The sequence below is a fragment of the Natrix helvetica genome, assembly GCF_964273705.1.
Source record: "Natrix helvetica genome assembly, chromosome: 1".
NCBI lineage: Eukaryota > Metazoa > Chordata > Lepidosauria > Squamata > Natricidae > Natrix > Natrix helvetica.
The window spans coordinates 221,276,128-221,288,216 of NC_138548.1; the positions used below are offsets into that span (position 1 = coordinate 221,276,128).

At 46.2% G+C, this 12,089-nt stretch overlaps 1 protein-coding gene across 4 annotated transcripts in view; it reads left to right on the top strand.

Annotated features, from left to right (window-relative positions):
- Positions 1–9,513, top strand: part of RBMS2 (RNA binding motif single stranded interacting protein 2) — an 82,134-nt gene extending 72,621 nt beyond the window's left edge. For all 4 annotated transcript variants that reach the window (XM_081955387.1, XM_081955385.1, XM_081955386.1 and 1 more), the window contains one exon: positions 1,631–9,513. The gene's annotated coding sequence lies outside the window, so the exon portion shown is untranslated. The remainder of the gene's footprint in view (positions 1–1,630) is intronic.
- The last annotated feature ends 2,576 nt before the right edge of the window (positions 9,514–12,089 follow it).

Below are 12,089 nucleotides of genomic sequence, written 5' to 3' on the forward strand. Positions count from 1 at the left end.
AGATAGAACCGGTACGGTCATGTGTCTGCCGGAGTTACTACCTATTTGGCTGAATGGGTATGACCCCACCTCTGCCATGCTTCTTCCTGCTGCTTAATTTAAAAGAGAATAAAAAGGGTTTTGAGACACTTCAAGGACGGACAGGGGGATGAGCTACTCTGTTACTCCCAAATAAGGAAAAAAGGAAGCCAAGAGGCTAGATTTGAGTTTCCACATCATTCCGCAGAGCCTTTCTGGAACGGGCCGGACATTGTTCAAATGTGTGGCCTTTGTTCCCAGAATTCTTAGCGGTAGCTGTGGTGACTGAGGCATTCTGGGAATTGAAGTCTCCACCTCTGGAGATCACCTAGGTTGGTGGAGGCTGTCTCGCCTCCCGAGTTCCAAGAATGAAGAAAAATCAAACTTGTCACTGATGATAGGATGCAGAATCTCCTCCTTGTCCCAGGAACAGTCCCAGTTTCTATGTTGGCTTCAGTTTTTTTCTGTCAGGATCATCACATTTGAACCTTAGGCACAAACCCAAAACTGAGTGAGCAGAAAGTGGAATGTTAAGGAGACTAATAAGGATTCTCGCCTTTGCACAGCCTGGCAATTTGTGACCCAGTGATCTTGAAGGGTAGGTGACCTTCAGGAACAACTGAAGATCACCTGCTGAACTTTTTGCATACCGGACTCGTTTGTTCAATGAGACCTAGATTATATATTGATCTTTAAGGTGTCACAACACTCGCTTGTTCTCCCAAGCAGGCCAATGGGGCTCTCCACTTGGAATTCTGAGATCAACTCTCGGAATGGCCTTTTTTTCAAGGAGCTCCAGGTGTCATATTGACATTTCCCACAGTGAACACTTGAAGGAGGCCAATGTTCTCTGCCTCAGAGTGGTGTCTCCTTTGTTCACTGCAGGAAACGCAGGGCACGGCTTCCTGCACCAAGTGTCCAGTGCAAGAGTTGCCCTAATTCATTCAGACCTAACCATGTCACGGGGACGCGGTGGCTCAGTGGCTAAGACGCTGAGTTTGCCGATCAAAAAGGCCGCCAGTTCGGCGGTTCGAATCCCCAGCACCACATAACGGAGTGAGCTCCCGTTACTTGTCCCAGCTTCTGCCAACCTAACAGTTCGAAAGCATGTAAAAAATGCAAGTAGAAAAAATAGGAGCCACCTTTGGTGGGAAGGTAACAGCGCTCCGTGCTCCTTCGGTGCTTAGTCATGCCGTCCACATGACCACGGAGACGTCTTCGGACAACGCTGGCTCTTTGGCTTTGAAACGGAGATGAGTACTGCCCCCCTAGAGTCAGGAACGACTAGCACATATGTGTGAAGGGATCCTTTACCTTTGCCTTTAACCATGTCTGCCCCTTCAGCTCAAAGTCCTTCTCCCACATAGGTAAGTGGCTGAAGGTTAAGGCCGAGAAGTTTGTGTGTGCTCAGATATGTCCTTCAAATGCTTCCTAACGTGTTGGACACTAGGGCGGCTGCCGGAAGCGGGGGAAGAGAGGCTAAAGGAGGAAGGCTTGGGAATGAGACGGTTTCTCTCCTTGCTTACTATTTTTGTGTGCCATGCTAACTACCTCCAACTTGGTCTTTGTTGCCCACTCTCCTCGTAATTCCCTCCATTTTTCGTCCCTCTAGTGCCACCGAGCAGCTCAACTCTGAGCAATCACTTCGAGGGAGACAACGTGGTTTTTCTTTATTTTCTTTTTGTTAAAATTTTGTGCTGCGTTTAGAAGATGTCGGAACCATTTTTTTTCTTTTTTTTTTCTTCTTTTTCTTTTTTGGCAAAGAAAAAGGTTGTTTTGTTTTTTAAACAAGGAAATAACCGCAATAGACTTTTGTCACCGAGGAACCAAAGGAGGTTAGAATGGGGGTACAAAAGAAAAAAAAAAATACCCCCGACCCTTAGATGTACAGATGGACTAAGGACTATTTTAATACGAGAACATTTGTGCGTGTATGTTTGAGCGTGTGTGTGCGTGCGTGTTTATTTTCTTGATAACAGCAAAGTCAAACGCTTTGGATGCCCCAGAATTTCTCCAGAGAAGAAAATGAATTTTTCCCCGCCCCCCTTCTTTTGGAAAGCTGGTTCGGTACCTCTGTGGGAGGAAGGTTTTTTTTTTTCTCCTTTGAATTCATTTTGTTTTCTTTGGTCATGTAAAAGATTTTTTAAAGGACAAATATGCAAAAGTGTTTGAATATTTTTTTTGTTGTTTTATAAGGAAAAAAATGCTCTGAGAAGCCCCACCTCGCAGCTGTAGGATAAAAATCAGTGCGGAATTCTTCTTCTTTCTTTTTTTTTTTTTTCTTCTTCTTCTTCTTCTTCTTCCTCTTTTTCTTCCTTGGGGTGGGAGCGGGGAGGGAATTTTGCTTTGAAAGGATTATTTTATTATTTCAAGAGGGTATTTTTTTTCTAAAAAAGACAAATGTACAAAAAAATAAAAAAGAGGAAATTTACAAAAAAAAAATTCAGAAAAAAAGGAAATCTTAAAAAAAAAGTTGAACTTTTGGCGGCAGAAAGAGGGGCTTGCTTAATGCTTGTCAAGTTGGAATGAAATGATGCGGCTGGAGGCATCGGATGAACTTAATCCTGTTTTTTGTTTTGTTTTTTGGCATAAATTTTGCCTCAGCTGAGAGAGAGAGAAAAACAGAGTTTGCGCCAGACCTCAATTTCTGCCCTCTGTCCAATTGGACTATTTTTTGCTGGATGTTTTGGACTCTGATTTGAGCTTCTGTGCAGACCTGTCTTTGCTTCCATGGGGAGGCTTTCCCCCCCCTCCTCGCCTGCCCCGTCCTGCCCTGGACCAGGGGAACAATAAACGGACTAAGGAATCTGCCGCCAGTGATGTGTCGTCACCTCTGGACTCTCGGACGTTGAATGGACACGTTGCCAGCAGCAGTGCTTCGCCCTGTCCCCCATCCCTGGGATACACAAACACACACACACTCTTACACGCACACACACAGACACACACACACAGTGCCTTCTGCTGCCTGCGGTCCGGACTGTGCTGCCGTAAGCCCGCCCCCCCTCCTTCCACCCCAGGTCCTGCATGCCTGCCAAGCCCAGGTCCACAGTGCGTCCGTTTTCTCTCGACCAACTCAGCTGGGAACAGGTGCTCTCCTTCCGTGACTGGTGGGGACTGCAGGAAGCCCATCCCGATGGCCGTGAACCAAGCAACCAAGGAGCATCGAGCACCTTGCAGGGGATGTCCCAGCTCCCCGCTCCCCCCCCCTCCCAACCTCTCCTCCGGAGAACCTAGTTACTATGCACGTTATCCCTCCCTCCCCCAGCCCTTGATTGCTGGCTGCGCCCTGTGATTTGCAATAGGAGGAGATTATGTGCAATAATTCAGCCTTTCCTACCTTGTGTTTCCCTGCAGAGCCTCCTGAAGTGCTTTAGACACCTCTGCATGTTCCCTTCCCCCTCCCCCCCTCCCCCAACCAGATGGTGCTAAAAGTCATCCTCTCTTCCACCATACAGTCACCCCCAGCCCAGCCCAGCTGGCATGTAGCTGACCCCTTCCATCCTGTTGTTCCGATGACGTTTGCTTTTCCCCCACCGTGGGCTGCGATCACTTTGTCCCCCTTTCCTTTCCTCCCCTCCCCCCCACCCCCATCCTCCCTGCTGGGCCCTTCCTTTGAAGAAATGGCTCTTATGCAGCTGACAATCAGGAAGGAGCAATGGCGGAGGCCATACGGGTGTCACGTGAGTCTAGGAAAGCAAGAGTTACGTGTGCATGTGGTCCCTATCTGTCTTGGTTTGTGTGCGTACCATCCATGTCTTTGGAGGGAGCGGAGAGAGATCGGTGGCATTGGAGGAGGTGGCATAAATATATCTATTGAGTGTCATTGGACGTGGCTCAGGATCCTTTTGCCATCTTGGCCGTTTTGAAAGCATGGTTCCTGACCCAGCAAAGAGCAGGTGGACTTCCTGTCGGAGATTTGGGGAGGGTTGAGTTCGCCCCATCCTCGTAATCCTTCAGCCAGACTAGTTTAGATCCTTTCCTGCATTGTTCGTGATGAGGGGCAACGCACTGACATGGCCGTGATGCCCCCGAGAACAGAGAGGCAAGACCGACAATGCAGGCACCCAGTAGATCCAAAGGCTGGCTACGTTTGGTGCCCCTTTTCTCTAGCCTGGCCAGAACCTCCTGGTTGGCCTAACCACCACCCCCGTCTCCCTAGTGCTGAGAGAAACTGAAGTGCCTTTTTCTGGGGCATGCAAGCTTGCCTTCATCTTTTATGTTCTGTGATCTTCGATGGGCCCTCATCCGTGGCCAAAGGGAGTTTTGCAGGGTCAGGTCCCAAAACGGGTTGGGGTGGCTAGTTAGAGAAACAATTAAAAATAAACAAAAATACAGCGACTGAGATTCTGGTTCCAACTGACTCAGACTATTTGGGAGGCAAAGGCAGAGGAGCACACAGTCTCTGAAGGATGAGTAAAGGAACTTCCCAGCTAGGTTGGGGGTTGATACCTTTCCCTCTTGTGATTCGCCTGCAGAGCTCACAGGCCAAACTACAGGGAAACTTTGAAACTCCTTGCATCTGCACCCAGAGTAAATACAAGCTGTAAAAGGATTCTACTTGAGAAATTGGTTCCAGGTTTGCTCTAAATATGGGCTGCAACCTCAGACTACATCGGGGTACACCTGGTCCTTAACAGGCCACTCTCCTGCTTTTCCCCCTCCCGTTTTTTTTTTGAGCAGCTTTTAGAAAGGTTACAGCAGATGCCCTCCACGAAGCCCTGCGTTTTCTCTTTAATGTCCCTTTCGTATGCAGTCCAAGTTGAGGAAAAGTGTCCTATGAAATTTTCTTGGGAGTGGGTGAAATCTGTAGAAAGGCACACCCTCTCCCCCACCCTCTTGTTTTGATAGGATTTGTGCTGCCAAATTTCTTGCTAGGTTAGAATTCATAACTGCTTGTCCAAATCCGCTACAAGATCTTGCTCCAACAATTAGCAGTCAGTGGTAAATGAAACCCATGTTTTTTAAAAAAGGTTTTTAAAAGGGGGTGGGGATGTTGTCCACAGGGTCTCCTGATCCTTAAATTTGATTTCCCCAAATTGATGTGTTCACAATTAAGATTCTTCTAGCTTGGGTTAATACTCTTCAATCACCTCCAAGCACTCCTTCCCCTACCTATTTTAGATGGGAGTGGGAAATATGCTAGATATTTAGGTATTTGATGATGGGCAACTGATAGATTTATTCAACCCCTAGATCAGTGGGTCTCAACCTTCCCAATGCCGTGACCCTTTAATACAGTTCCTCATGTTGTGGTGATCCACAACCATAAAATTGGTGTCTCGGTTCCTAAGGCCATCGAAAATATGTGTTTTCCGATGGTCTTAGGCGACCCCTGTGAAAGGGTCGTTCGACCCCCAAAGGGGTCCCAACCCACAGGTTGAGAACCACTGCCCTAGATTAAAATTTAGTCTGTGCTTGCAGAGCCTTTAGAGTGAGGCCCTTTTTAAAATGTAGCAATAATCAAAGAAGCAAAATTAAACACTCCCTTTGGCTAGACTCTAACTCGGAAACCTGTTAGAAAATAAACACCAAGGGTTAGGCTTGACCATAGGGTTAGGGTTAGGGTTAGGCATTCAGGTGTAATCATTAAAATCAGGGTCACCATTTTCTTAAAACAGTAGGAACAGCATTGACATTAATTAAATTATTTATTAAAATCATTGATTAATTTAATAAAGTACATAAAATTAATGAATCCTGATAATCAGGACTTGAAAACAGATAAATGCTAAACCTTTGGCTTGGTTTGGCATTGCCTTCAAGCTGTAAAACAGAGCAGCAAACGATGGGGATTTGAACCCAAGCTAATTTGGGAGATCAAAGAAGTTATAGTTAACTAGCTACCAGGTTTATTTTACTGCTTATATGAAATGAGGAGTATCCCAGCTTCCTAAATTTTGTCTCTTCTCTCCAGCACTAAGAGTTTTTTTTTTAAAAAAAGCAAAGAAATCCAGGATACAGCTCTGTAAAATTTAGTTATGATTAAGAGAGCAGTCCTTACCAAGAAGGAAATCCCCATAAATTCAGGAAATGAACTTTTAAGTAAATGTGCACATGCCTGTGTTTTGTAGCCGTAGTGAAACCTCAAACACCCGTGTGGCTAGTGAGCGGGGAAACGTTCAGGGTGAATGGGGGAATGTGGATCTGTAGACCCGTCCCCAATATTTCTGTCCCATCTCTAGTGTAATGCTAATCTGACCCTCGTTGAGGGATGTTGGGGCGCTTATCTGCGCACAGAAATGTATGTCTGCGTTGAAAGCCCCCAACGGCTCTGTAAAAACGCAAGCGCCAGATCAAGATCTGCTCTGGAAACGGGTTGTTCCTTTTTTCAGCATACCTGCCTGCCCTGATTGCTTTTCTGATCCATGCTTTTGGTATTCGGCTGCCGTTAGATACCTAGCATATCCTAGTCAAGTCCCCACCCATAAAGAGCATGAAGCTTTCCTCTGTGTTGGCTGTCCTTTTGATGGCATTTGTCCAAGTCCGGGGCACATGATCTGTTTATTTTAAAAAAAATCCCACAGCCCTCCCTACCTTTATGGTGATGCTTAATGGATCAATAAATGTTTGCGGCAAAGAGCTAAATACATGTTTGCCAGCACTTGTGGTCTAGTCTAGATGTGTCCCGCTCACATAATCTTCAACCCATAAAGACAGGATCACAGCGCACCCAATTCTCCAAACTGCAGGGTTTGTTTCTAAATGAAGACAAAAAGCCCTCAAGACTCCCTGCCTTATTATCCTCTCCCCCCTCTCCTCCCCCCCCCCCCCCCCCGATCTCTGAAAGCTGGCTCTTCTGAGGTGTTGATGGATCTTCCTCTTTTAGAATCAAACTCCAGGCTATCAGATGGGGGAAATTGCAGGGAGCCGGGTTTCAAACCCAATTCTACTAGGCGGCCTTCGAGGATGGAAGAGGAGGGTGCTGGACTATGAATAGAAGCAGACTCGGCATGGTCTACCAAATGTGACTCCCTAGGAATCTTCAGTGATCGCACGGCGTAGTAGAAACAAAAGGAGACCTGAATCTACAGTAGGATTGCCATCAAGGAATCACCATCCAAAGGCATTGAGGCTGTTGGGACAATGGCAAAAGAGAGGTGGAGACAGAGTAGTAGCAGTGGCCGGTGTGCGGTGTGCATGCCAAGGCAGAGATTGCTAAGAGTTTAGAAAAGAGGACAGCTGTAGATCAAAAATGTTTTGGAGGAAGTCCGCTATGTGGAAGATTGAAAAAGATCCAAGCTAGAGATGGATGGATGTAAGAGTGAATGTAAGCTGCTAGAAGAGAAATAACACGTGCAGCCTCGGCTCTATTCTCATTCCTCTTCCCGGACCACTGCCTCACAACCCTCACTCCCAAGGTAGACATTAGATTTGTGCAACACTCTGGATCTGGATCCAAGGAGGTCCTTTGGAATGCAAGAGTGCAGAGACACAGTATCTCTCTGCGACTCTTTAAAGCAGCTGGGTTTGTTTGTTTTTTAAATCTAGAAACCCATATGGCAGCTGAAGAGGGCAAGTGCGTTACCCCAGGGAAAGATGCAGGGAGTTAAAAGAGTTGCAGACAGGTGCTATTTGCACACTCGAGATGCTCCTGTGCAACCTTACTTAAGAGATGTGCTTTGGGGCAGTAACATTTTATTATTTTAAGTTTATTCCATCGTATCCATTTGCAACAGAAGCATAGTGGGTGATGAAAAAACGCTAGGCTCTCCTTTCATCCTCGGTAGGCTGCAGAGGGGACTTTGGATGGCAGCCTTCCAGCTTCCAGCCCCGTCTCGCACGGTGCCTGCTGAAAGCTTGCAGGAAGGCTCCAGCTTCCTGTCAGACTGCAAGTCAACTTCACAGTTCTAACCCACCTGCGGGATGGGAAGATCCCCGTCGTGATGCTTTACCACATATAACCATCCCTTGCTTAAACCATGATATGGAAGCCTGCATGCTTTGTGCAGGGACCAAACACAAGCAGCTGGGACCTTTGGAGCCCACACCTCTGAGCTGCTGGTTTTTTGTTTTATCTTGTGCCTTGATTTCCCCTGTCCCATTCTTGACAGCGGGGGGAACCAGTCCCTGCACTTTATAAATGCCCAGTCCTAGTTCAGCCTTTCTCCGTGTCTCTTTTCAAAAAGCAAGGATGCTGTAGTCTTGCCCTTCCTTTCTACCTGGCTGCTGCTCCTTATTCCAGCTCCCCTCCCCTTAACCAGCCTTCACCCCATCTTTCCACCCACCACACTGGAGGAGAATGCAGCAGGCTGCCTCCAAGAGCTATTAGATGAGCCTCTCACCTCTTACATCCATTTGCAATGCAGGATAGTTTAGAAAGCAAGTGCCAGCCCCCTGAATTCTATAGCTGTACCATGCTGGCATCGAACCCTGCACTCCTTGGAAGTTGGTGGTGTAGGGTGGGGTGCGGGTGGAGAGAGAGGAAACCCGGTTCAGAACTTCGCTTCATTTCTACGCTCATCAATTCCAGTTTCCATCATTCTTAGCTACACATCTACCTCACATGCACTCGCAGTTCATTTGTATACCCAGAACCGGCAAACTGCACCTTCTCCAAGGGATACGTTCCCCACCTCCTCCTTAAAAAGAGAAAACTCTTTAGGCTCCTCTGCTTTTGGGAAGGGGGGGGGGGAGAGAGAGAGAGAGAAAGAAAAATGTTGGTTTGAATGGAAAAAAGAAAACGATCCCCCGTGTTGCTGCTAATTAATACAGTTTTATGTTCAATGTACTCGTTTTTTGCTTTGCTTTTCTAATTTTCCTTGTAAAATGTATTAGTTTATTTAAAAAAAAGATGGAGCAGAAATGGTTTTGTCTAGAGAAGCATTTTTTTGGGGTGGCTCTGTTGGGAGAACCCAACTGGGCAAGAGTTGACAAGACCACGAAGTTGCTTCCCTCTTTCTCCCCCTGCTTTTTTTGCCCCACGTCTCTTGAGCTCCAGGCTCTGCTGGGGGCTTCACTGCTCACCCCAGAGGAGATCAAGGGAGATTCCAGAATGACGGAGTTTGGTTTTAGAACAGGGAATAGTGGTGAATGTTTTCTTGCCAAAGCAAGACATTACCCAATTTGGGAAGGATCGAGGCATAGAAGAGGCTGCTGTCCTCCCCAAGAGTTTCACTCTAGCCAAGTACAGTATTCCCAAGGCTTTGGTTTCAACAACAGAGAGAGAATCCTTGCCCTGAGATACACCACTTTCTAAACCACCAGCACCTGGTTCTCCTGTAAAAACCACCAGGAGGTAGAATGCAGGCAATAAAAACCAGCCAGATCCTTAGCGGAAAGACTTTTGAGCAAGGACTTTCATCATCTTAAAAATTGTATAAGGTGATGTATGAATAGTATGGCTTTGGGGATGATAAGAAAGGGGGGGGAGGGTAAGGATATATGTAGTGCTACTATACTGTTAAACTTTTCCAAAGATCAAACTCTGGTTCATTGTAAAGATGATGTTATGTGGATCCTTGGTTTGGCCCAGGATGGCTGAGCTAGAGCCCCCCCACCCCCACCCCCCCAAAATAAGGACGACATGCTTGATACAAACTTGTTCCCAGTAAGAGCTGTATAATGGTAGCCCACGTAACTCGGGAAGCCCTGTCCCCCGTCAGCTCTTCACCCCCACCCCCAAGCAAGCATGCAAGACGGCACACTTGGAGAGAGGATGGGCTTCAGCCATTCCAAATCGACTTGTAGTTAACCAGAAGTTGTTAACCCGGCCAATTATAATTCCAGGACTCTCGGTGCTATGATTTCCTGCTTCCATTTTTTGCTGCACTCTAGAGACGCCCCCCCCCCCTCAAACAGAACAGTGAGCAGCTGTCTCTGGGATGGGCCAAAGGTAGGGCAGAAGAGGCGATATTTGTTTCCCCCCCCCTTTCTTTCTTTCTTTCTCTTCCAAACTTACCATGCGGGTGATGATTTGAAACTGTTGTGACTTTAAAAAAAAGTAATGAAATCAGAACAGTCCCTCCCCCCCCCCTTTCCCCTCAATTTTTGACTATTGCTGTGGAATAAATGTGTATGGTTGCGGACTATTTCGTGTTCTTCCATAGTCTTCCCATCCCCTAGCAGGAAGGGCCTGTGCAGATGAGCTTAAACTAGGATCTCTTTGACTCAATGCAACAAGGTTCAACCTAACTTTGTCTTGAACAAATCTGGAGCTTGTCTGCACTTTTCCTCTGGAGCAATATGCCCTTAACCTGGGGGTTGTGATTGTTGCACTGATGCCTTGCCCTATAGCAAATTGCCCTTAAAACAAATAGCAATAGGCATCCACACCCTACGCAACGTCCTTCTCATGCTGGATCATGGCTATAACAAAGCTACAGGCTATATTTCATGTGCTTCAGTGTATTTGTATTTTTTCATGACTTGGGAACAAGTTAGCTAAATGTTTGCTTTAAGGGGAAAAAAAAACATGTCATGGATGTAAAAAATGTATTTTGTTAAAACACATTTGGCAGTCAACCCAACTGAGGATGGAACCTCGTTTGCCTTTATCCCATTTCTTACTCAAGACCTTCAGAACCCCCATTTTGAAGGTACTGGAATTCTTAAAGGCTTCCATTTGCCACAAACCCGAGGAAAGTTCCTGCCCATCTCTCCATTCATTGTACTGACTAGTTTTATTTATATACTTAGGGACTATTTGTACAGGTTTTTTTAATTGAGAAGTTTCTTATTGTTTTGTATCCTCCATGCTACATACCGCCAGGCCTGTTTCTCTCTCTCTCTCTCTCTCTCTCTTTCTCTTTCTCTCTCTTTCTCAACCCTGTACAATTGCCCCCTCTGTGGAGCTCTGACTGGTCTCATTTTGAACAAATTTTTGTTTTGAAATAAAAGATGGGAAAAAAAAAAGTGCCGTGCTTCGATTGTTTCAAGGTTCACTTTTAAGAGGGAATTTGCACCGGATGATCAAGTTAATAGTGGGATTAATATAAGAGCAATTGCCAAAATTTCAGAGAAATTATTTGTTAATAACAGCTTCAGGTTATATTCGAGAAAAATCCTTTTGCATCCACGGAAGTTTTTCAGCCACTTTCTATGAATTGAAAAAACAGGACAACTTCTGGCACAGCTTGCCCACTGCTGTGCTTCCGTCAGCTGTGGAGTTACAGGAATAACTGGTTAATTTTCCAGGCTGGAAATTGGGACTCTTGTCAGTTCTAGTCCCACCTTTGGCACAAAACCAGATGGGTGACATGAGTCAGTCAGTCTCTCAGCCCTGGGAAGGAGACACTGACAAACCACTTCCAAAAAGCCTTGCCAAGACTAATGCAAGGACTTGTCCAGACTTGTCCAGTTGCCAGGAGTCAACACAGGCTCAAAGGCACACACAAACACACATCGTGGTGACGAGTCGAAGGCTGGGTGATTGAAGACCTGTGCAAAAGGATGCAGGCTACCGAATGGGGCTCAGGACCCCTTGTTCTTTAAGCCAGGGGGCTAAGCAAAAGCCAGCCACAGCAGCAGGGGATCCCGAAGCAAAGAGCCAAAGCGAGAAGTGCTCAGGCATGAGGAACACACTCTGCCCCCTAACAGCCTAGGAACTAAAATCAGGTACCATCTTAAAGCCAAAGACTCCTGTTTACTAGTGACAAAAAAATTACCACTGCTGCACACTAGACCATTGCACTGTGCGAGAGCTTAATTTCCTGCTGAATCAAACCTTTATTAATGTACTCTTCTGTATAGAACTCAGAGCTATGAAAACATGTCAAATTGCTTACTGTGAAGAATGTGGATAAGAAAACCTCATTATGGGAATATCTCAGGTGCTCAAGTAGTTCACTTATCCTTTCAGGCCAAATGGAAGCACTTTGCCCCAGGCAAATTATAGACTTGATGGTGCGAAGGAGCGTGTGTAAGCACCACTTTAAGGGGAAAGAACAGAAAATCAGCAGGCCATTAAAGTATCTGCTGTGGGAAGGGATGCTAGCACAGGAGATCTTTCTCTTGCTGGCAACTCTCCAAAGGTTTCCTACAAGCCACAGTAATTGGAAATAAAATGGTAAGACGGGGAGGGTGGTGGGTTGCTCTGGCAGGGCTTTTTGCTGTAGGACAAAATCAAGGCA